The sequence below is a fragment of the Phoca vitulina genome, unplaced genomic scaffold, assembly GCF_004348235.1.
Source record: "Phoca vitulina isolate PV1807 unplaced genomic scaffold, GSC_HSeal_1.0 scaffold4, whole genome shotgun sequence".
Lineage (NCBI taxonomy): Eukaryota > Metazoa > Chordata > Mammalia > Carnivora > Phocidae > Phoca > Phoca vitulina.
Window position 1 is genome coordinate 63310194 of NW_022589707.1, and position 23271 is coordinate 63333464.

Genomic DNA, 23271 nt, shown 5'->3' on the forward strand with positions numbered 1-23271 from the left:
AGAAACCCAGGTTTTGCCAGACAGAACACCTGTCCAATCAGCAGTAAATTATTTTAAAGAGAATTTACTTTCTAGAAGGTACTTAGTGTGGGTCATTTGTTTCAGACATGTCTACAAGCATTTCTACCAGACTGTTTGGCCAACTCAGCATTAAGGAATAGAGCATTCAGAAGCATCACAAATCATTACAAAGAGTATGAGAATTATGACCAGTACAGGCAAAAACAAATGAAACCCCTTCTTTTCTTGGGTGTTCTCTGAGATGCTGCTATAGGAATCTGAGGATTGGTAGCATTTGCTTAAGACTCCCAAGTTTCTGGTGCTGCCCACAGTACAAAAACTGACATTTGATGCCTTTTGCATTTCCTCATCTGCTGATTTAGTGAGCATTCTGCATATTGAGAATTTCTCTGCAAGAAATTCTACTTATCACTAAAAAAGAAAACTGTATGAGATTTTTTTTTTTAAGATTTTATTTATTTGAGAGAGAGAGTGCACAAGCAGGACTGGGGGGAGGGGCAGAGGGAGAGGCTTGGGCTCGAGCCTAGTGTTGGGCTCGAGTCCAGGTCCCTGGGATCATGACCAAGCTGAAGGCAGACACTTCACCAACCAACTGAGTCACCCAGGCACCCCTCCCCATATGAGATTTCTAATTTTTGTAATTGTTTCATTTTTAGGGAAGTCTTTTTGTTGAGTTGCCTAATTGAGGAACACTCCAATTAATAAGAAAACCTAGTTAATTGAAAGTTGTCATCTCTTCTGACCATTAAGACCCATTTTCAAAGAATTAGAATATGACAGATACGTTGAACACTAAAACTTATAATTTAATACTTTGTTGATTATTGAGAAAATATTTCAAGATTTATACTTTATTGTAATCCTTCCCAACTACGGTTATGATGAACATGTCCTATTTCTGCTATTTAGATAATTGCAGTTAATAAAATATTAACTTGGTTATATGACTTGGCTATCCATGAAAGAGGAGAGGATGCCTTACGTCTTGTCTGTTGAAGAAACAAAATCTATTGTGTTATGTTTTGGTTAGATATAAAATTTATTTATTTATTTATTTTAAGAGAGGGAGGGGAGGGACATAGGGAGAGAGAATCTTAAGCAGACTCCACGCTAAGCTTGGAACCCAACGTGAGGCTCGATCTCACAACCCTGAGATCATGACCTGACCCAAATCAAGAGTCGGATGTTTATCTGACTGGGCCACCCAGGCGCCCCTAAAATTTGACTCTTTAAATCTAGGAATTATGGAGGGAGAGGTTGAGAGGTTGAGATGGAAGTAGTGAAGAGCAAGCAGGGAGTTTAGGTAAAGAATAAACTCCTAAACACTGAGAAGACAAATGTATAAGACGAAGAAAATTCTGAATGTATAGAGGTAAATAGAGAATGACCCCCCAAAATTAGAGGTCAAATTAAAGAAATAAATTATTTCTTAAAGTTTTGAAATATCATGAGTAGGTCAAAATTAAGATGGCAAAAAACTCCTGGTTCTGAGAGAGTTTCCCTAGACTAGACAGAAATGACGTTAAAGAAAGTAGAAGGAAAGGAAAAAACACCTAAAAGTGCCAGAGAGTAATTAAGAATTAAAATGAGTTTGGATCTAAAATTGGTGAGAGCTACAACTTCACTGTGGTTTATCTTAAATTGTTGACCTGTTACCCAAAACCTACATTTGTTTGTTCTTTTCATATTATGTTTTTGGTGGGAAATAAAGTAAATTCATCTTACATTCATCAGCTTTTGGTCTTATAGTAAAAAAAAATGGATAAAAATGTTGTTTTACTTGACATGCAAATAAGAGTTTTTGGTCTGTTCTACATGTAAAATTCCTGTTGGTTTTCATTATTGGCATTATTATATGTGGTATCTTGTGCCTGTTATCCAGTTACAGACAAACTCTTGCATATGTTAAAACGTGAACTGACTTCTTTAAACAGGTAAGTGGTAATCAATTTAGGACGTTGGATTCTTCATTTCTCCTTCACATCCCCACCACTCTTCATGTGGGAACATGTGCGTATCCATTTTGCACTTAATTGCATGTGTTTATAAAGACGCTAATCAAGTGGTTAAGTAGTGATAAAAATAAAGGAATAGTGGTGGTGGGGAATCACTAAAAAACCGTCACTAACGAGTCTGCAGTTGGTAGGGGCGCCTGGGTGGCTCAGTCGGTTAAGTGTCTGCCTTCAGCTCAAGTCATGATCCCAGGGTGGTGGGATCGAGTCCCACATCTGGCTCCCTGCTCACAGCGGGGAGCCTGCTTCTCCCTCTCCCGCTCCCCCTGTTTGTGCTCTCTGTCTTTCTGTCAAATAAATAAGTAAAATCTTTTTAAAAAAATAAATGGTCCTACATACATTCTCAAAATACATTGTTAAATTTGGGGGGAGTTTGGAAGAGAGAGATATATACATACATATTTTAAAGATTTATTTGAGAGAAAGCGCGTGTGCACAAGCAGGAGCAGAGGGAGAGAAACTCAAGCAGACTCCGTGCTGAGCACAGAGCCCCTGCATTGGGCTCTGTGCTCAGTCCCACGACCCTGAGATCAAGACCTGAGCCAAAATCAAGAGTCTGATGCTCAACTGACTGAGCCACCCAGGCGCTCCTGGAAGATATATTTTCTATATATTTTGTAAGGGGAAAATAACTATCTAGTTTTACTTGATGTCGAGGATAAGAAGCTTCTATGGATAGGATATTGTAATCATACCTTTTTCAAAAAGGTAGGTTTTCTTAACTTTTTTTTTAGTAAAATATGCGTAACATAAAAGTTACCATTTTAACCATTTTCAGGTGTACAATTCAGTTGCATTAAATACATCCACATTGTTGTGGAGCCATCACCTCTATCCAGCCCCAGAGTTTTATTTCTCCCTCTCTCACAAAAAGATAGATTTTTGTTTATTTTATTTATTTATTTATTTTAAGATTTTATTTATTTATTTGAAGAGAGAGAGCGCACAAGCAGGGGGAGCAGCAGGCAGAGGGAGAGGGAGAAGCAGGCCCCCCGCTGAGCAGGGAGCCCGATGCGGGGCTCGATCCCAGGACCCTGGGATCATGACCTGAGCCGAAGGCAGACACTTAACCCACTGAGCCACCCAGGCACCCCAAGAAGATAGATTTTTTTTTTAAAGATTTTATTTATTTATTTGACAGAGCACAAGTAGGCAGAGAGGCAGGCAGAGGGAGAGGGAGAAATAGGCTCTCCACTGAGCAGGGAGCCCGATGCGGGGCTCGATCCCAGAACCGTGGGATCATGACCTGAGCCGAAGGCAGGCACTTAACCGACTGAGCCACCCAGGTGCCCAAGAAGATAGATTTTTAAATGACATTTTGTCACCAGATGAGAACCAGGCAGTAGTTCATGATACAGACAGCAGGTTTAGTGTTAGGAATAGAAATAATAGAGACCCACTAAAGCTAGCCCAAGAAAGAAGGATATTACTGTAAATGCACAGGCCCTTCATGAGAATCTTTACACATTTGTCTTCTTAAGGCAGGGGATCTGGACTCTAGGACCCTATAAGGAGTGCCTGTGGTCTGTCTTGCACCAGGGAGTTGCCTCTGAGTGTTTGTCCTCACTACTTCCTGTGTGTCTTCATACCCAGGGCTTCCTCATAACCTTCACATCCAAGGGCCTGTGGTGGTCTTCACAGTTTCTGCGTCTGTGTGAGGTTTTTGGTGTGGTGCCCCACAGCAGCATGCAAACACTGGTTTTTAGTTCATATTTCAGAGAGTCTGAGGCATGGTGTGGGGTGGGGAAATAAGCCCCAGTCTAGGAAAGACTGGATTTTCGCCCTGGTTTTCACATGGTGAAGAAAATTGGTTGACATTTGATTCTTTGTTGTTCTAGCTAACGTCTGAGTCTTTAATAAGCAAAATACCGTGTTTGTCATGAAAATGCAGCTTTAGGATAATTCTTTTTTTTTTTTTTTAAGATTTTATTTATTTGACAGGGGTTGGGGGGGGAGAAAGGACAAGCAGGGGGAGTGGCAGGCAGAGGGAGAAGCAGACTCCCCGCCTAGCAGGGAGCCTGATGCAGGACTCGATCCCAGGACCCTGGGATCATAACCTGAGCCCAAGGCAAACGCTTAACCGACTGAGCCACCCAGACGCCCTGCTTTAGGATAGTTCTTAAATCGTTTTGAAGTTTGACTAAGCGTTTCAAAGCCATATGTGTGTTCCTAAACAGGTTTAAAATTGCATGCCAACACCTAACAGTAGCTCTTAGCGACAGACACTTGAAGAAGTTTCAACTTGAGAACACTGAAGATGTTCACGAAGAGTAGGTTGCATGGATGAGCATAATCAGTTCCTGGCCACAGCGATGCATAGAGCTTACTCATTCTGGCGGGAAAGTCATGCTCTTCGGATTGAAAAATTGGAACATCATTACAGAAAATGGATTTTTATTTTAAACCATTGAGCAGAAATGCTGCCTGGCTTCATGATGGCTAGAAGACACCTTACGTATAATCAACTCAGTGGCAAATGCTTTTATCAACACACCCAAATGAGCAGCATCTCTTCTGATCCTGGATGACTTGAGCTCAGAGAAGGGGCAACATGGCGGTGATGCTGGAGGGGCAGGCAGCTCCACAGATCAGCTTCCGACCCCTCCCAGGTTTAGCCCTGCCACTCTGTATGTGCCTACTTTGGGGGCACTGGTTATGTGACCAGTCCTCTTCCACTGATGCTGCAAGCACCCTTGAATTGAGAGAAAGGGCCATATGTTTTTTAAAGTTGAAGAAATTACAGACTTTCAGAGCTACTCATATTCATTTGTTCAGTCTTTGAACCGGGATTATCTATACAAGCACTGCTTGACCAGTATTTCTCTCCCAAGATCCGATTACAGCAGTGGTCTTCAGCTGGGAGCAGTTTTACCTCTCGGGGGATATTTGGCAATCTCTGGATGCATTTTCTTTGTCATAGCTGGGGAAGGGTATTGCTACTAGCATCTAATAGGGGAAGGTCATGGATTCTGTTAAATATCCTGCGAGGCACAGGACAGCCCCTGCTGCAAAGACAACGCAAAATGTTGGTAGTGCTGAGGTTCAGAAGGCCTGCATTACAGAAAGGCACTGGTTAACATCAATTTGTAGGAGGCAAAAGATAGTAAAAGTCTGTGGTATAAATTAGGGGAAACACAGAGGCCCAACACTATTTAGCATTGATAAGGTTAACATTCATCTAATCAGCACCCTGATGTTAGTCTTCCCCTTACCATCAATGGGTGAGAAGAGGAAAACCCAGAGTAGGGATAACTTTCTTCCTTACTTGTTTAATTGGGAGTGAGATGAGATGGCTGAGATGAATGGAGCTAAGGTCAACTGGAAAATTTAGGATTTCCTTAAGAATGTGGTTTGGGACTGGAATCCACAATGAAGGGCAGGAACTAAAAGGTTGTTGCATTTGTCCGTTTATTGAATTTTCATCAGTTTTATTTTATTCCTGCTAGGGAATCAGAGGTTTCTGAAAAAGGACTAAGCTCAATAGCAGCTCCTTTGACCCTTCCTTACAAGAGGATACACTTATCCTCAAGTGAAGAAAGCCTCAGGTAGTTCCAGACAACTGACACCTCTGATTAGAGCCCTCTCCAGCTTCTGGATGCATCGCCTCCTGTCTATTCTTTACTGTCTTTCGTATCACAGTGCCTGGCCTATCAGGTTTTATGGTTTTCCTTCCAATGCCTCCATTTATAAAATGTCATTAACCCATATGAGGGGATTAAATAAGATAACCAGTGGAGAAGAACTCCCAAGATGAATTGAAGTGAGTGATTCTGAAGTTTATGAATGTGGTAGATGGCATCAATAGGTTGAGTCTTCACCTGTTTTTCTCTTCATCTAGACTTGACCCTGGAAGATTAGTTTCCCTTCTACTTGACGTGGTCTGATATTAACCAAGTCCGAGAGGTTTACCTGTATAGTATGCACTTGTCTTCAAAGGTTAGGCTCTGATCTCATCAGCTCCATTAAGAGCATTTCTGGAAATGTGAGTCTTCGTTGATCATTAAGTTTGTTCCCCCTGGTTTAACTCTGTGTTCTGTTTTGTCCTGCGGGGCCCATGCTTATGTCACATGTGCATGTCTTCTTCCCTCAACTCTAATGAAAGATCTTTGTGGATAGAGCTCATGACTTTTTCTTTGGTGGTTGGCATGCTGCTGAGCATACTGCAGGTGCTTAATAAATGCTTCTTTGGTGGATTGTGTGAGATAATTCTATTTCTTTAGAAATTACATCAAAATAATATGCACAAAGGCAGTCACAATGATGGGGTATTAAAAAAACTTGAAAAGATTAATTACTACCAGCCATCCTAACATGGGGTAACACGGGGAACGGTAGCTTTTAAAAATAGTATGAGAACATATGCAGAAGTGAACACTATCCCTCAATAGCAGTAGTTTCTCAGCTGAGGGAGATTTTGCCCCCAGAGGACATTTGGCAATGTCTATAGATATTTTTTGGTTGACAGTTGGAGGGATACTACTGGTATCTAGTGGGTAGAGCCAAGTATGCAGCTAAACACCCTGAATGCACAGGCCAGTTCCCCACAACAAAGAGTTGTCTGGCCTCAAATGTGAATAGTGCCCTGGTTGAGACATCCCAGTCCATAGCCTTGTGTGGACACCACCATGAACGTCCTTTACCACCTAAAGGAATGAGAACAAGCAAAAAAGCAGTGCCTATTTTTATACGGAAGAAACTATTATATATTATAAACTCCTAAACAGTGCGAACTGCAGCTATATACATAAACCAGAATGGTCTGACAGTTAAAAAGATGTGTGATAGCTGCTTATGTAATAAACGGGTGCCTTATGTCTTTGGCCGTGACTTTGGGAGGAGAGGACAGTAAGTTGAAAGAATTCTCTTAAGGATGTATGCACCTTTCCACGATTTTAGAAAATGAGAGGCCTTTGCTAACCCAGAAAGATGTATTTGAATATTACATTTTTGAAAGTCACATTTTTAATAGGCTGGAATTCCTCCGACAGGTTTGATAGTTAGAACGCTGTGAAGCATGCATCCTTCTGTTTTTTCAAATATTTTTAAAGCTTCCTTGAAGAATGCTTGATAATTTCTAAGGTATAAGAATAATGTGCTTTCCCTCCTGGAATTAACTTTGGGAGGTACTTGTGCTGCATTCAGTGGCAGAATGGTACAGTGGGAAGGACCTTTCACAGAGGGATCCTAGGTGGGTCACCTTAACCATGCCCACCCCACACCCCCCACCCCCCAGTTTGCTCATTTTCAAAAAGGAGGACGAAGACTTGATGACCTTGGCTTTAAAATTCTATGTTCCTATAATTTTAGTATCAAATAGTAAAAAAAGAGATTGTTTGTGCAAAGTCTTTTATGAGAGAAATTTTGAAGGCATAAATTATTCCAGTTTGTTTCTTAGAAACTGAAGAAATAATCCTTTTCTACAAAGGCTCACTCCCAGTGTTTAAAGAAAGAAAGGAATTCCTGTTATAAGTAAAAGTTGTCCCCACCTCCAAACAAAATAAAAAGGGTCAAGTAAAATTTACAACTGATTTTAAAATGTCATTGTTAGCTAATTTTGAAAATTTTTGCCTATTTTCTTCTATGTGTTTATACTTAAGTATAAAGAAAACATTTTAATAGTACTACTAATGCTGAGTTTTTCACACTAGCTTCCAGAAATTTGCTGTTTGTAGAGGTAAAACCCATTTGAAAGCTTTATTAAGGTTTTTAGTCTACCATTTGGTAAGTTATTGGGCTCTGAATGAAAGGATGAAGCTTTCCTGTCTGCTGCATGGAAAATTAAATGGAACCTTGAAATTTCCTCCTTTTTCCTAAAGTGGCAATTCAGATATTCACAAAATTGAGGATGTTATAATATGCCAAGAAATGAAGCTTGCTTTTGTGGTGTCTCTATTCTGAAGAGACTGGGAATTTGGTTCTGGCATATTCCAGTTTCCACAGGGGCGTATTCTAGAACTCGGTATCAGGATTGCCTGATTTGAAGATGCTTTTTGGATGGACCCAAAGATGCTAAGGCATCCAGTTACAGTTTGGATCTCATTCCCAGAGTTAATGTTGCCTACAGAGAATAGCAGTATGTGACATGGGATACATTCATAAAATAGTGTCTTTCCACCTAGCAGAGGTTAACTGAGAACCTCTTTCCACCTAGCAGAGGTTAACTGAGAACCTCCTGAGTGCAAGGCACTTAATATAAACAATATGTACAGTGGGGAATCAAAAAGTGTATTAACGGTCCCTATTTTCAATGAGTTCATGACCTAGCAGGAGGAAAGACAGAAGGGACCCATGCAAACTACTATAATACAAAGAGTAAAGTAATACGGACTGTTCGGAGTCACAGATACAATTCTAGGCTACCTCAGAAGAAGAAATTGTTTTAACTTGTGGGAGCAAGAAAGTTAGACTCCACAGAAGAGGTGAACAATGAGCAGAATCACAAAAGTGGAGATGAATGACGTATGATGCATGGCAGATGAGTCTGAGGTGTTGAGTTGACCAGAGCGAGAGGGGAAGGGAAGGAAGTAGTAGAGATATGCACAAGTGATGGGAATAATAAGAGAATAATAGAATAAGCCAGGTTGAAATAGAATCTAGAGACAAGCAAACTAGTTAGGAGATGGACCATTTCTTGGGGAGAGAGAAAAAAAATGGTGGCCTAACTCGGGATAGTTTCCTCGAAATGAGAGGAAAGTATGAGAGAGTTGAGTGCAAGAATTGGCCAGTCTGGGTAGCTGGTTGGGTGTGTGGGTGAGCAGGGCCATAGAGTCAGCAAGATGAATTGGGGTTGGTTAGCCTGAGTAAGAGAATGGTGGTCTACTCTTAGAAATAGGACTCCCAGGAGAAGGGGTGGGTTTGAAGGACACCAATGAGTTCTGTTTTGAACAGGTTAAGTTATATGTGCTCTCAGGAAGTAGCCAAGGCAGAGTTATAGTTGAAGTACAGGAAATTGCAAGCTCCAGAGAGGAATCCAGAAAACCTGTAACATTCTTAAAGGAGACATAGATCTTTTTGAGCCCCACATTTGGAATACCATATTGTGCATAATGTGTCCCACCGCAGGGAGCAACCCACAAACACCCCATGTGCAAACTGAGCACACGAGTAGGCTTGTGTCACCAGCTAAAATGACTTGTTAACACACAGCAGTTTTCACAAGCACAGGTTTTTTTCAAATCATGCCTCAAACAATTGTTGTCCGTAGTTGATCTTGAGGTCACTGTCAAATTGGATACAACATATTAAATCAGTGACTGAGCAAGAGCACCCATATGTTGAGGGGAAAAGTAAGACTGAGAATGGAACCTCAAGATTACCTGCATTTAGGATTGAAAGAGAAAAAAGAGTCAGAGAAGAAGGCAGAGACCAGAGAAGGAGAGGGAGAAAAGCAAGATAATTCAGGGAAGTCTTGGGAGGGGAGAGTTTCAAGGAGAAGGAGGCATTTCCTTCAGGTATCTCAAGTGCTGCCAAGAGGTTGAAAAGACTGCATTTAGTAGTGGGAAGTTAGCAGTATCTCTCTGAGAGACAGATTTTGCTGGAAGAGAGAGAAAGGGGGGAAGCCAGGTCACAGATAACAAAGGAATGAGAAAGTGTAGCACAGAGTAGACTATCATTAAGTAAATTGAGGGGATGGAATGTTGTTAGAATGACAACCAGGTTGAAATAAAAGTGGTTTAACTTTTTTGGTGTCATTATACAAAGGAAATATGAGTGTGTTTGTAGATGCAGAGGAGAGATTGGAGAGGAATGATAAAGAATAAAAATTGAGGGGCTCCTGGGTGGCTCAGTTGGTTAAGCATCTGCCTTCGGCTCAGGTCATGATCCCAGGGTCCTGGGGTCAAGCCCTCTATCGGGCTCTCCGCTTGGTGGGGAGTCTACTTCTCCCTTAAGTTCTCTGTGTGTGCTCTCTCTCTCTCTCTCTCTCAAATAAATCTTTTTAGAAAAAGTAGAAATTGATGAAATGAGAACTTAGCAGAGGGTGGAGGGCACAGTTGGTGGGGGGATACCTTTTCTTGGAGAGGATACTTTCGTCTGAAACATGAGGGATAGAAGACCCAGGAATGAGGCAAATGGCTTTGATTTTCTTCTCTTACAAGAAAAGACCATATGCAGAGAGCAGGGAGGAATTGGGAGCCCTAAGTGAAGGCTGAAGGAAGTGTCTGGAATTAGGCAGAGAGGGTGGAGGAAGAAAAGCCACATGTTGAAGACCAGGAAGTGGAGAAATTGGGTATCCTAAGAGGGTGGAAGAAGCTAAAGTGATTAACATCCCTGAAGCCCCTTAGCCATAGAGAGAGTGTCCTTCATTCAGCTATAAATGAAGGCTTTATAATGTGCTAAAGGTATGCATCAAGAGAAACCTTATGCTTTAAGAAAAAATTGTTCTAATACGTGAAATAAAAACTAAAATTCTTAAGAATAAGTCATATTCATCATCGTCATCTCACAACTAATCTTTAATTGAACACTTAACATGTCCCAAGCCCGATTTTGCCTATCATGAATGGTTTCATCTTTACAGCAACCCTGCTGAGTTTACCTTAAAGTAAGTAGTTTCCTTGTTTTGTGTTCTTTGTTTATTGTTTAAAAGCTAGACGTATATATATATACACACACACACATAATATATATACACACAGATCATTTTTTGGCATATGCTAAGAGTGGATTAATTAACTTATGTGTAGACACTTCAAAATTGGGTATGATATTTGTAAAAGGGTGATATATTTTATAAAAATATAGATACAAAGTATTTTTAAGAACTCTTCATAAAAGAGCTCAGTCTGTCAATTATGCTCATTCAGCAGCACATATACTAAAATTGGAGTGATACAAAGATTAGCATGGCCCCTGAGCAAGGATGACACGCAAATTCGTGAAGCTCTCCATATTAAAAAAAAATTAATGCACTTGACTGGGCTTAGTAAGAGTTGGGTGAGCCTTCCATAAAACAGTTACTATTTGTTGAATTTCTTTTTCCTCAAAATGTTAACTTAGAGTTGAAATGCAAAAGAAGAGATTTGATACAGCATTTTGACATTTGACATTTTAAAGTAATTTCATTAGATCATCAAGCTCTGAATTATTGAAGATTGTTCTACTGTAAACAGTTCTTTCCATTATCTTTCTTTGAATTAGAAACAAGTTGCTTGCCATCTGCCTGGAAAAAGATAAATGTATTATGCGCTAAAATATACAAAGATTTTGGCATTATGTCTTCTCTGCTTTTTATTAATGAATGCTTTTGTTTAGTCTTACATCAGACCGAATAGAACAGATTTGTGTTTGGAATAGTTTAAAGACAGGAACAAAATTCTCTGTAACCGCGTTGACAAAAATTCGAATCTCACCCGGGAAGAGTCATTTTCTTTTTTTTTTTTTAAGATTATTTATTTATTTATTTGACAGAGAGAGACACAGCGAGAGAGGGAACACAAGCAGGGGGAGCGGGAGAGGGAGAAGCAGGCTTCCCGCGGAGCAGGGAGCCTGATGCGGGGCTCGATCCCAGGACCCTGAGATCATGACCTGAGCCGAAGGCAGACGCTTAACGACTGAGCCACCCAGGCGCCCCGGAAGAGTCCTTTTCAATGTTATTTCTACCCCAGCACACCCAAGGAAGGAAGTAGACTCCCAAAGTGGCTCCCAAAGACAGTGATTCCAGTCATGTGGAGACAGTTTTGCTATCTGCACTATCTCCACTGTTGGCTCATCCAAGGTGCCCAAGAACCTACTCTTGATTAATTGGCTGGTTCTCAGTGGAGGGTGAGGAAGAGGTGTTTGACAAGGCCCTCAAGGGATTCTGTATTATTTAGTCCTCACCCTTCAGCATTACCCACCCATGAGGCAATTCATAATTAAAACATTTCAGTATAAACTAAGTCTAGTATTAGCCTTCTCAAAAGTGCTTCTATGTGCTGCCCAAAGAGATGGTCGCTTTCGAAGTTCTTCTAGCAAACCCAGGTAAATATGTGCTGAGGTATTGTCCTTATTCTTACAGTGTAAAGATTGCATGCATTAGAAGTCAAAATGCAGAAACATTCTGTGACAGTGTGGAGAAAAAGTATGTCTCAAGGTCAAGGTAACCACTGTTGCCTTTTCAGGAGTCAGTCAGAATGATGGCTGGCTGCCCAGAGACAGGGAGCCAATTCTGTGGTGTGGTTGCCATGTTCCAGGATCTGCCTGGCATTAAAGGCTGGAAGCCCAATTTTATTAGTATACCTAGAGGGATTGAGAGTCCAGGGATGACCGACTCATGCCAGCCTCATAAGAAACCGAGGTTTGAACCAAAATGTTGATTTACTCTTTTCCAATAAAAGCTGTACTTTTCGAGTGTGCTCAGATCTGCCAACCAAGGCATTGCCTTCCCTGCATGCTTATCTGTGGGAGAGCCAGATTATAGTGGGACAGTGGCACCGTGCGTGTGGGGCCCATGCGGGGAGTGGGCTGATGATCTTAATGTCTGATGGCCTCCAACCCTGTGCTCAGTGCACCTGTTTTGACTGTAGGGGAGGAAGTTCTGTTTGTCGCACAAATTCCCTCACCTGTCACGGTCTGAGCCACACTGCCAAGTGGGGTCTTTTCCAGAGTTTGCTTTTGTAAAGATGAAATATTGGCGTTTTGTAGAAGTAAGTTCGATTGATTACACTGTGCTCTATTAGTTGCTGTCACAGCTCTGTCCCTTAGATTTGGAGCACTCCTCGTCTCTCAGGTCTTTGCTGTTGGCAGCTCATCCTCAACACTTACATTGTGATTTTCCCAGCTTCTCTCTTAGAGTTGTTCCTTCATTTGAAGGAACAGGGGCTAACACGTTTTCTGTCCCACGTCCTACTTAGGCATACTTTTGTGTCTCTTCATTCAACTGAGATCCCGGACTGAAAACCAACCTCCGACAGATAACTTTTTGGCATATCATTTAACAGTGGCATTTGAAAAATGTGCAACTGGTATATAAGTGAAGTATTTTAGAGTTCTCTAGTATTTTACTTACCTCCGTGGTTAACAAGTACTAAATTATAAATTCTGTACTTTGCTGTTTTAGAATTTCCATGGATGATTTTCTTTTGAGTATCTAAAAAATAATATGTATCTATTTAAGGGGGAAATGTCCTACTCTTACCAACTCAGTTTTTCTTTAAGAAACCGCTATTCTAATTCTGAAAGGGAAGCATATGCTGCATCTGGAAAACATAGAGAAGAGAAGTGAAATATCAAAGAAGGAGGTCAGAAACAATAAAATACAGTAAATAAACAATATACATTTAGCCACTTGCAAAATAGGGTTATATCTCAGGTCATTCTGTAAGGATGATTAGAAAGACTGAGAAGAGACTGTGAACTATCAGGTGTATTATCCTTTTAGCGTGTCAGATCAGGTCAGTAAAAACGTGACCTCATAGAGCAACTTATTACCTGCTCATTTCTCTGTTAGTTAAAGGGGCTATGTAGCCAGTTTTGCTTTTTGGTTTTACTTTTAACAAAGAAATAGAAGCTTAAGAGGGCAGTGATTAAATATCTACATGTCTGTAACCTTTTAGAAGTTGTGTAAGTATTGTGTGTTCCCGGGGTCATATTTTTCAAAACTATTGTTCATTACCTAACAAAATGAAAATATTTTAAGTGATATCCTATTAACAGCCAGGAAACACTTGTCCTGACATTAGTAGATTCATGTTTAGCAGGCCAATGCTGAGCTCTAACCTTTGTATATACTACTTCCATATGCATAATGTAAAAATCTGTAAAATTCTGACACAAGAGAAACTGGTTACATTAAAATATATGGGCAGTTGTGCTTAGAAAATTGGACAGAATCACGGATGGGTTTATTGGTGTGTCAAGATTGAGACTTGGAAGAAACTGAAAGATCAAATGTGTGCTACGGCGCAGGTTAGTTATCTTTTATTGTTTTCATAGTGCTCTGAATCCAAATTGGGGCAGGGCTTATCTCGGATGTGATTTAGGATATTGAAGTTGTTTGTTTCAGGAAGCTCTCTTTCTGTAGTTCCTTGGAAATTTTTCAAGATGTTGGAAGAGTAAAACATGTTGTCATGTTAAAACATTTTGTGACCTAGTTTTGGCCTAAGTATAATTTTGTACTGGCAAATACACAGGGGATTTAGGCTTTTACTCTAATAGCTAAATGAACTCAAATATATACTGAATGTAAATTGCTTTGAAGGCGATGGATCACAAGTTAATAGATTCTGGACCTTGTTTTTCCTTTCATGAGCAAGACATTCCTTGGAGTTAAGGGGAGATTTATATTAAAGAGTAGCAAATTGTTTCCCTCTTTTGGAAATAAGCAAAATCACCCTCTGATGATAAAATATTTCTTTAGCCTGTCAAGATAGTTACTGAGGAAAGAAGCAGGAGGGGGGAAATGAGGATAACTTATTTTGTAGCTTACTGTTTAGGAAATGAAATATATTTAATAAAAGTGCAATTGCCTTATAATACCATGTGACTCAAAAATAATGAGACAAAGAAAAAAATGAAAAACACCATACTAGAACTTATATGACCAAATAAATCTTGTCCCACAGGAGGCAGTCCAGTTTTTCTAGCTCTGTTCTAATTGAACAAAACATTTTCAGACTCTTTTGGAATTGTCTTCAGAACTGTTTTATGAGCCAAACCCCAAAATCAACATCTTTACTTTATTATCACACCTCTTTTTGGACCCAAAAGAATATTACTCAGCCTGATCCCCCACTTAATTTATCAGACTTGGCTCAGGCTATTTCCAAAAATACAGTGTGCTCTTTTATAGGACAATCAAATATTTTTATTCATTTGTTTATTCATTCAGTGATGGAGGCTCAGTGCCTCCAGTGAGTCAGGTATGTTGTGGTGACACATAGGAGTCTGGGTCTGGAAGTGGGAGGGGAGAAGGGAGACAAGTGAGGATCACAGAAGATGCTCACCCCTCAGTAGCCTTTGCAGATGAGCAGGAGGTTACCAGATGGACAGAGGAGAGCTTTGTAGACGGAGGTATCAGGCACAGAGCAAAAATCACGCACATTTCAGGAACTGCAAGTATTTCAGGATGGGTAGAATCTAGTTAAAAGATGAGAATGAGGGGCGCCTGGGTGGCTCAGTCGGTTAAGCATCTGCCTTCAGCTCAGGTCATGATCCCCGGGTCCTGGGATCGAACCCACAGTTGGGCTTCCTGCTCAGTGGGGTGTCTGCTTTTCCCTCTCCCTCGGCCCCTCTCATGTGCTCTCTCTTGCTCTGCTCTTTTTCTCAAAGGAATAAAATTTTTTTAAAAATGATGAGAATGGATTGGTAATTGGGGCGAGATCGTGAAGGCCTTAGTAAGCCATGGGATGGAGGATACAGTGGTTAAGAGTGAGGGTTCTCCTGCCTGATTATCTGAGTTCAAATTCTGGCTCCTTCATTTATAAGCTTTATGACACTGGGCCATCTCTGAATCTTCCAGCCTTAGTTCTTTTCATCTGTAAAAGAGATGATGACTACTTTATAGGGTTAAGAGGTTTAAGTACGTAGACACAGATTAAGTTCTTTTAGAAATTTTTTATTTATTTAATTTTTTTTTCAGATTAAGTTCTTAGTACCATGCCTGGCATATAGTAACCACTCAATAAATGTTAGATTTTTATACTGCTACTTTTTCCTGTGGGCAAGAAACAATAATGGAAGTATTTTAAACAGCAGAATATACTTTTTTGCCTTGTGTAGCATTTGCCTACTCACTTCTTGAGATAGTCTCTTCCCTTGTTTTTTTTCTTTTTCAAATAGCTTTTTGACAAGTAATTGATATGCCATACAGTTTACCCAATTGAAGTGGGTGATTCATTGATTTTAGTATATTCACAGGTTGTGCTAACCCATCACCATAATCTAATTTTAGAACATTTTCATTCCCCCTAAAAGAAGCCTCATCCCCATTAGCAGTCAATCCCCATTTCTTCTATCCCCCTGCTACCGCTCATCCTAGGCAACCTCTAATTTACTTTCTGTTCTTATATTTGCCTACTCTAGCCATTTCATATGAATGGAATCATTCAGTATGTAGTCTTTTATGACTGGCTTCTTTGACTTAGCATAAGGTTTTCAAGAGTTATCCACATTGTAGCATGTATCAGTCCTTTTTTGTGACTGAATGCTATTCCACTGTATGTATATTACACATTTTATTTATTCCTTCAACCTCTGATGGACATTTGGGTTGTTTCCATTTGTTGGCTATTATGAATAATGGAGCTGTGAACATTCCTATACTAGTTGTTGTGTGGACATATGTTTTCATTTCTCTTAGGCATATATCGAGGAGTAGAATTGCTAGATCATAAGTTTGAGGAACTGCCAAACTCTTGCAGAGTGGCTGTACCTAATTACATCACTAATGTAGCACTATATGAGGGTTCCACTTTCTCTACATCTTTGCCAATATTTTTATTATCTTTTTAATTTTAGCAATCTTGGTATATATGGTTTTGCTTTGCATTTCTCTAGTGACTAATGATGTGTGAACATCTTCTCCTGTGCTTTTTGGCCCTTATTCTATCTTTAGAGAAATGTCTGTTCAAATCCTTTGCCCATTTTTATTTTACTTTATTTTCACGTTTATTGAGGTATATTTCACAACCTTGGCCCATTTTTAAGTTGGGTTGTCTTTTGATTATTGAGTAGCAAGAGTTTTTAATATATTCTGGTTGCATGTCCCTGGGATAGGTGATTTGCAAATAGTGTGTCCCATTCTTTGGGCTGTCTTTTCATTTTCTTGATGATGTCCTTTATAGCACAAATGGCTCTAATTTTGATGAATCCAATTTACCTATTCTGTCTTCTGTTGTTTGTGCCTTTGGTGTCGTATCTAAGATTATCATTGCCTAACTCAGGGTCATGGAGCTTTACTCCTATGTTGTTTTCCAAGAGTTTTATAGTTTTTAGCTCTCACAATTAGGTTTGTGATCCATTTTGAGTTCATTTTTATGTATGTTGTGAGGTGTAGGGGTCCAACTTCAGTATTTTGCGTGTGAATATCCAGTTATCCAGGCATGAATCGTTGAAAAGTGTATCCTTTCCCCAACTTTTTGGCACACTTGTTGAAAATCAGTGAGGCATAAACATGAGAGTTAATTTCCAGACTCTTCATTCTATTCCATTGCTCTATACGTGTATCTTTATGGTAGTACCACACTGTCTTGAGGATAGTAGCATATAGTAAGTTTTAAAATTGAGAAGTCCTACAACTTTTTCTTTTTCAAGATTATTTTGGCTGGGGAGCACCTGGGTGGCTCAGTCGTTAGGCATCTGCCTTCCACTCAGGTCATGATCCCACGGTCCTGGGATCGAGCCCCACATCGGGCTCCCTGCTCCGCGGGAAGCCTGCTTCTCCCTCTCCCACTCCTCCTGCTTGTGTTCCCTCTCTCGCTGTCTCTCTCTCTGCAAAGTAAATAAATAAAATCTTGAAAATAAAAAAAAAAATTAAAAAAATTTTTAAAGTATATAACTTTTGATTTTTGCATTGTCACTTAGAGAAATTTATCGTAAGGTAACGAGCCAATGTTACAAGAATAGGGGAATGGTTTAATAAGCTACATAAATTTAGTGCAATTTAAAATGGTTTTATTATATATAAACATGCATATATAGAGACTTGTGAAAGCATTTGATACATGGTGAAATTTTTTAATTGCAAAACATTTATGTAAAGTGTGATTCTCTTTTTGTTGAACAACAGTAGAAAATAAGCTCCAAGGGAGCAGGGATCTTGTCTCATTGACATTGATATCCCCGGAAGAGAGTAGGAGCTCAGTAAATATTTGTTGGTTGCATTGGTCTCTCTCTTTACTGCTTCTCTTGCCTTAATCTATCTCTATTTCTTACCTGAGCTTTTGCAGACCCTACCAACTTGTTTTCCTCGCCTCCAGTTTTATCCCCTACAGTCCAACTTCTGTTCTACAGTCAGAGTGGTATTTCCAAGTGGTACATCTGGCCATGACATTGCCTACTGAAACATCCTTTGGTTCTTCCCCAGTGCTCCTAAGATAATTTCCAGACTTCCTAGCCTGGATTACCAACCCCTTCGTAATTTCACTTCTGTGTACTTTTCCAGCTCTTCTCTTGCCATTTTCCAAGATAATCACCAAGTCATGCCAAACTATCCACAATTCCCCAAATATGAATTTTCCTGCATACCTACATACCTTTGGACATACTGTTCCTTCTCCCTGGACCATGCCAAACTTCCCTTGTTTATCTGGCAAATTCCAGATCATCCTTTGAGATTCTGAGCCCCAGCTACATCCCCTCTAGGCACATAGGAGTGCCTCTTCTGCAGGGCTTCCATAACTCCAGAACTCTTTTGTAACCCTTAATATATAGGAGACAGACGTCTCTTTAGGGCTAGAGAGTTAGTGAGGGCAGGGACTATATAGTCTTCTGCCTTCAGCTCATCATCTAACTGCTGAACGGACTTCTGCTCTATCTCCATCTCAGGGCTTCCCAGTTTTGGTCTGAGGCCTGGTACCAATTTTCTATCATCTGTGATGAAATTAGAAAAATAAGAGCCCTGTGGTGAATTTTTCAGAAAGCTAAATCTGTTTACATTTTGGGTGTTAAAATGTGCTTTTTCTAATGAAATGATGTTGATAGTAGATGGTAGGGTATATTTATGTCTTTAGTTGACAACATTCTGTCAGAGCCCAAAATTTGCTGGAAATTTTACAGTTCCCTGAAAACCAAAGGTCTGGGAACAGTGCTGTATCTCATGGGGTGGCACCAAGTCCCCAAAGTCAAAAGCCTATGAGTCATCCTTGGCTTCTCCTCCTTCCTCATCCCTCCACCCCCGCCACATTCAGACACTTAGCAAGTCCTGCCAATTCAACCTCCTAAATATTTCTGGAATCTGTACTCTCCTCTCCATCCTTGCTGCCAATTCCTTAGGACAGGCCCTCTTTATTTTCCCTGTACAACTGCAACAGTCTCCTGACTGGTCTTCTTGCCACTGTTCCCCTCTTACCCATGCCCATCAGAACGAGCTATTTAAAAATTAGAAATAGATACCCATTTTCCACGGGATAAAAGTTCCTTATGGCATACAAGGTTTTTCTCTAGTGGGATTTCTTGCTTTCCTTTGTTCACACTGTCTCCTGGTTTTGAGTGCCCTTTCTTTTCCACTTCCTTGGGTAACTCCTGTGTAAGTTCAGTTGTCACTTCCTCTACGGACCCTTTCTTACAAGTCTGAGTTAGGTGCCCCCTTGCCTATATCCCTACCTCAGCATTTCCAGATTAGTTGGTAGTTCATCTTTTCATGTCTGCCTGCCCACTAGACTCCGAACAACTTAAGAAAATGTCTTTTATCCTTTGATCTTTCTATCCCTAGCACCCAGTACAATGCTAGAAAATAACAAATATTGAGTAAATGTTTGTTGGCCGAATGCATTTGTTTGGTATTATGATCAGGTGTACACTGTGGAAGATTTATGGACCAGATGGGGCTGAGTACAGGAAGTCTGCATGAGGCAGGGAACAGGGTAAAGGCCCTCTATAGAAGTTTAGACAAGAGTGATGAGTACCTGAACTCAGGAAATAGCAGTGGATAGAGAAACATTTAGGTGGTGGAATTGGTGCTTGATTTAGATGTATGGGGTCATGGAAGAACCTAGGATTACTTGAAGGTTTCTGGGCTTAGAAAATTGGTTGGTTGGTGGTGTGGTTCACCGAAGTGTCTGTTCTAGACACTTTGAAATTGAAATGTTTAGAATATTGGTTAAAGTTGTCCAAGCGGTGAGTGGGTATAGTGTTTGGGGAGAGAACTGTCTTGGAGAGACAGGTTGGGGATTCTGCAGCCTTTAGGTACTATATGAAGCCTTGGCCGCAAGGGAGATAATGATCAGTTGTTGTTGGCTGTGTCGTAGAGGTGGTGGTGCATTGGGTGGGAAGAGAATGGGATCATGAGATTCTAGATGTTGGAGGTCGAGATCAAGGAGAAAGAAGCATGTGAAGGTTCTGATTGAAGTCCTGATTGTGTGTGTTGCAGGTCTATCATCTGGGCAAATTACTGTGTTTGCCTCCACTTCTCCATCTGTAAAATGAGAATAATAACGCCTACTTAATTGGGATATTAAAAGAATTCAATGAGTTTGCATATGAGAGGTCTCGAGTATAGCCCTAGGCTCACTCTAGGGGCTCATAAATGATAGAGAGAAGATTCAAGAAAATATTTCTCAGGACCTGAAGATAGTTTCAAAACAAAGAATTTTTCTTAGTGATTACATTGGAGATTATAGTTAACATCTTAAACCTAAAACATTTTAGTTTTAAACAATACAACTTAGCTTCTATAGTGTATAAAAACCTTTTTTCCTATACAGCTCCGTCCATCCCCTTTTGTGCTATTATTGTCACACATTTCATCTTTACACATTGTAGGATCATTACCATAGATTGATACTTATCATCATAATGCATTTGTCTTTTTAATCGTATTAGGAAAAAAAGAGTTCCAAAACCAAACTACAATAATACTGGCTTTTTAAATTTTTACTGTGTAGTTAGTTACCTTTGTCAGTGTTCTTTCTTTCTTCACGTGGCTTTGAGTTACTCTCTCCTGTCCTTTCATTTCAACCTGAAGGCCTCCCTGTAGCATTTCTTTTTTTTTTTTTATGTTATGTTAATCACCATAGATTACATCATTAGTTTTTGATGTAGTGTTCCATGATTCATTGTTTGCGTATAACACCCAGTGCTCCATTCAGTACGTGCCCTCTTTAATACCCATCACCAGGCTAACCCATCCCCCCACCCCCCTCCCCTCTAGAACTCTCAGTTTGTTTTTCAGAGTCCATAGTCTCTCATGGTTCATCTCCCTGTAGCACTTCTTCGAGGGCAGGTCTCCTGGCAACAGACTCCCTCAGCTTTTGTTTATCGGAGCATGTCTGAATTTCACCGTCGTTTTTTTGAAGGGTAGTTTCTCTGGATATAGAATTCTTGGTTAACAGTTTTTCTCTCAGCACTTTAAATGTGTCATCCACTGCCTTCTGTCTTCCATGGTTCTTTTTTCTTTCCCTCTAATTTATTTATTAATTTGGCCGGGGTCGGGGGGGGGTTGAAGGGGGGTGTGGAGAGTGAGAGCACACAAGCAGGGGAAGCAGCAGGCAGAGGGAGAAGCAGGCTCCCCGCTGAGCAGGGAGCCCGATGCGGGGCTCAATCCCAGGACCCCGGGATCGTGACCTGAGCCGAAGGCAGACGCTTAACTGACTGAGCCACCCAGGCGCCCCTATCTTCTATGGTTCTGATGAGGTGTTGGCTATTAAACAACGTTAGGTGGTGAGTAGCTTATCCTTGCTGCTTTCCAGATTCTTTTTTTGCTTTTTGACAGTTTGATTTATAATGTGTCTCAGTGTGGATCTCCTGGCCTCACGTTAATGTGCCTAGAAAGCACTCAAATAAAGGATTGTAATAATGCAGCCAGATTAAACGATTGTAATTTTGTAATAACAATGACTGCGAATTATCCATCGGTAGAAGACAATCAGTATATTGTGCTTAAAAAGTCAAGAAAATGTTCAATGTATGCTACAGAGAATTCCATTAAAAACTTTAATTTTTAAAAATTGTTTGAGGGCTTACAATGGGTAAGAATCAGATATCAAAATTCTCACTTTCGTGGATAATTGCCTGATAGAGTCCCAGTATGAGTTGTTCCTATGGTTCTTTGCAAAAGAAACATTCTTCCTTGGGGGACATGTAGTTGGAGCTACATTTACAAATTCTTCTCCTTTAGTTTTTCATTGTTCTCAATGCCATGAAATATTTACCTTATTATATGAAATATTCCTAGAACAAAGATTAAACTCTAAAATAAAATTTGTATGGAGGCATACTAAATCATAACTTAATATTACACATTTTTACATCTGAACAAAACAACCTAATACCAGATGCCTAAGTTTGGCAGTTGATAGAGCTATCAGTTCTTTTTTAACTTTTCCAACTATGTTCTATTTTCTTATCTTTTAATATGGTTTCCTGATGGTGTCCTTAAAATATATTTATAGATTTTTTTCAGTTCTTTTTTTTTTTTTAATATTTTATTTATTTATTTGAGATAGAGTGAGAGAGAGGGAGATTGAGAAAGCACAAGCCAAGGGGAGGGGCAGAGGGAGAGGGAGAAGAAGGCTCCCCACTGGGCAGGGAGTCCGATGGGGGGCTCAATCCCAGGACCCTGGGATCATGACCTGAGCCAAAGGCAGACACTTCACCAACTGAGCCACCTAGGTGCCCCTTTTTTTTCAGTTCTTAACACAGTAGTTCCTGGAAATTTTGCTTGAATAGATCTAATTTTAAAATGTAAGATGTCAGAGGCGCCTGGGTGGCTCAGTTGGTTGGGGAGCCAACTCTTGATTGTGGCTCAGGTCATGATCTCAGGGTCCTGGGATCGAGCCCCGCATCCTCTCTGTGCTCAGTGGGGAGTCTGTTTGAGGATTCTCTCTCCCCTTCTCCCTCTCGCTCTCTAATAAATAAATAGATCTTAAAAAAATAAAATAGAATGTAAGATGTTAGATGTTAATTTTTATAATGACTTTTAAAAAAAATGCTTTTATCATTTTGGTTGCTTATACCTTGTTATATTAGAAAGGGTGCTGAATTCTTAGCCATGAGACCCAGTTTTCTTACTCCTTCAGTTGCTTTGCCCATCTGCATTCTCTTGGCCTATGCTTATTTATCTGTAAAACGATTGTACAGAACCAGATAATCTCTGAAGTGCCCCATACTTTCAAAATTCCATAATTCTACCATGCAGGATTTTTCTCTGGCTTGTCTGATAAAAACCTTAGAGCAGTTTGAAGAATTTGTGAGCTGTCACTGTTTCTCTTTTATTTCATGGTAATTCTGTTACTTTTGACCTAACAATTAGCCAAGCATCAGAAAAGTAGTTTTATTTTTCCTACATGCTTTTTTATAGGGTTGCTCCATATGGGAGAAAGATTAAAATCTCATCCCTTCAGTGAGACAATAATGCATACATAGTATTTTTTTTCTCCTAGAACCAATTTAAGAACTTAAGTTGTTAACATATTTAATTTTAAAAACTTGCCATTTCTGGATTGAGGATCAGGATTTTCTCAGTAACTCAGAGGAGCAGATTGAAGAAAAGTATATGAGTGATGGAAGAAAGAAGACTTAAATGAGAAAAGAAGCTTTTATAACTCTTGTTTTTAAAATGGCGATTTTTTTATTATTAAAAATTGATACGCTCTCATTGTAG

The 23271-nt window shown here is 40.0% G+C and overlaps 1 protein-coding gene and 1 non-coding gene across 2 annotated transcripts in view; both read left to right on the plus strand.

Moving 5' to 3' along the window:
- The window catches only part of CDK6 (cyclin dependent kinase 6), a 226415-nt gene that overhangs the window by 25459 nt on the left and 177685 nt on the right, over positions 1-23271 (plus strand). The window lies entirely within an intron of this gene.
- Positions 10826-10928, plus strand: LOC116631215. The gene has a single exon (XR_004299145.1). It is a non-coding gene; the product is annotated as a U6 spliceosomal RNA (small nuclear RNA).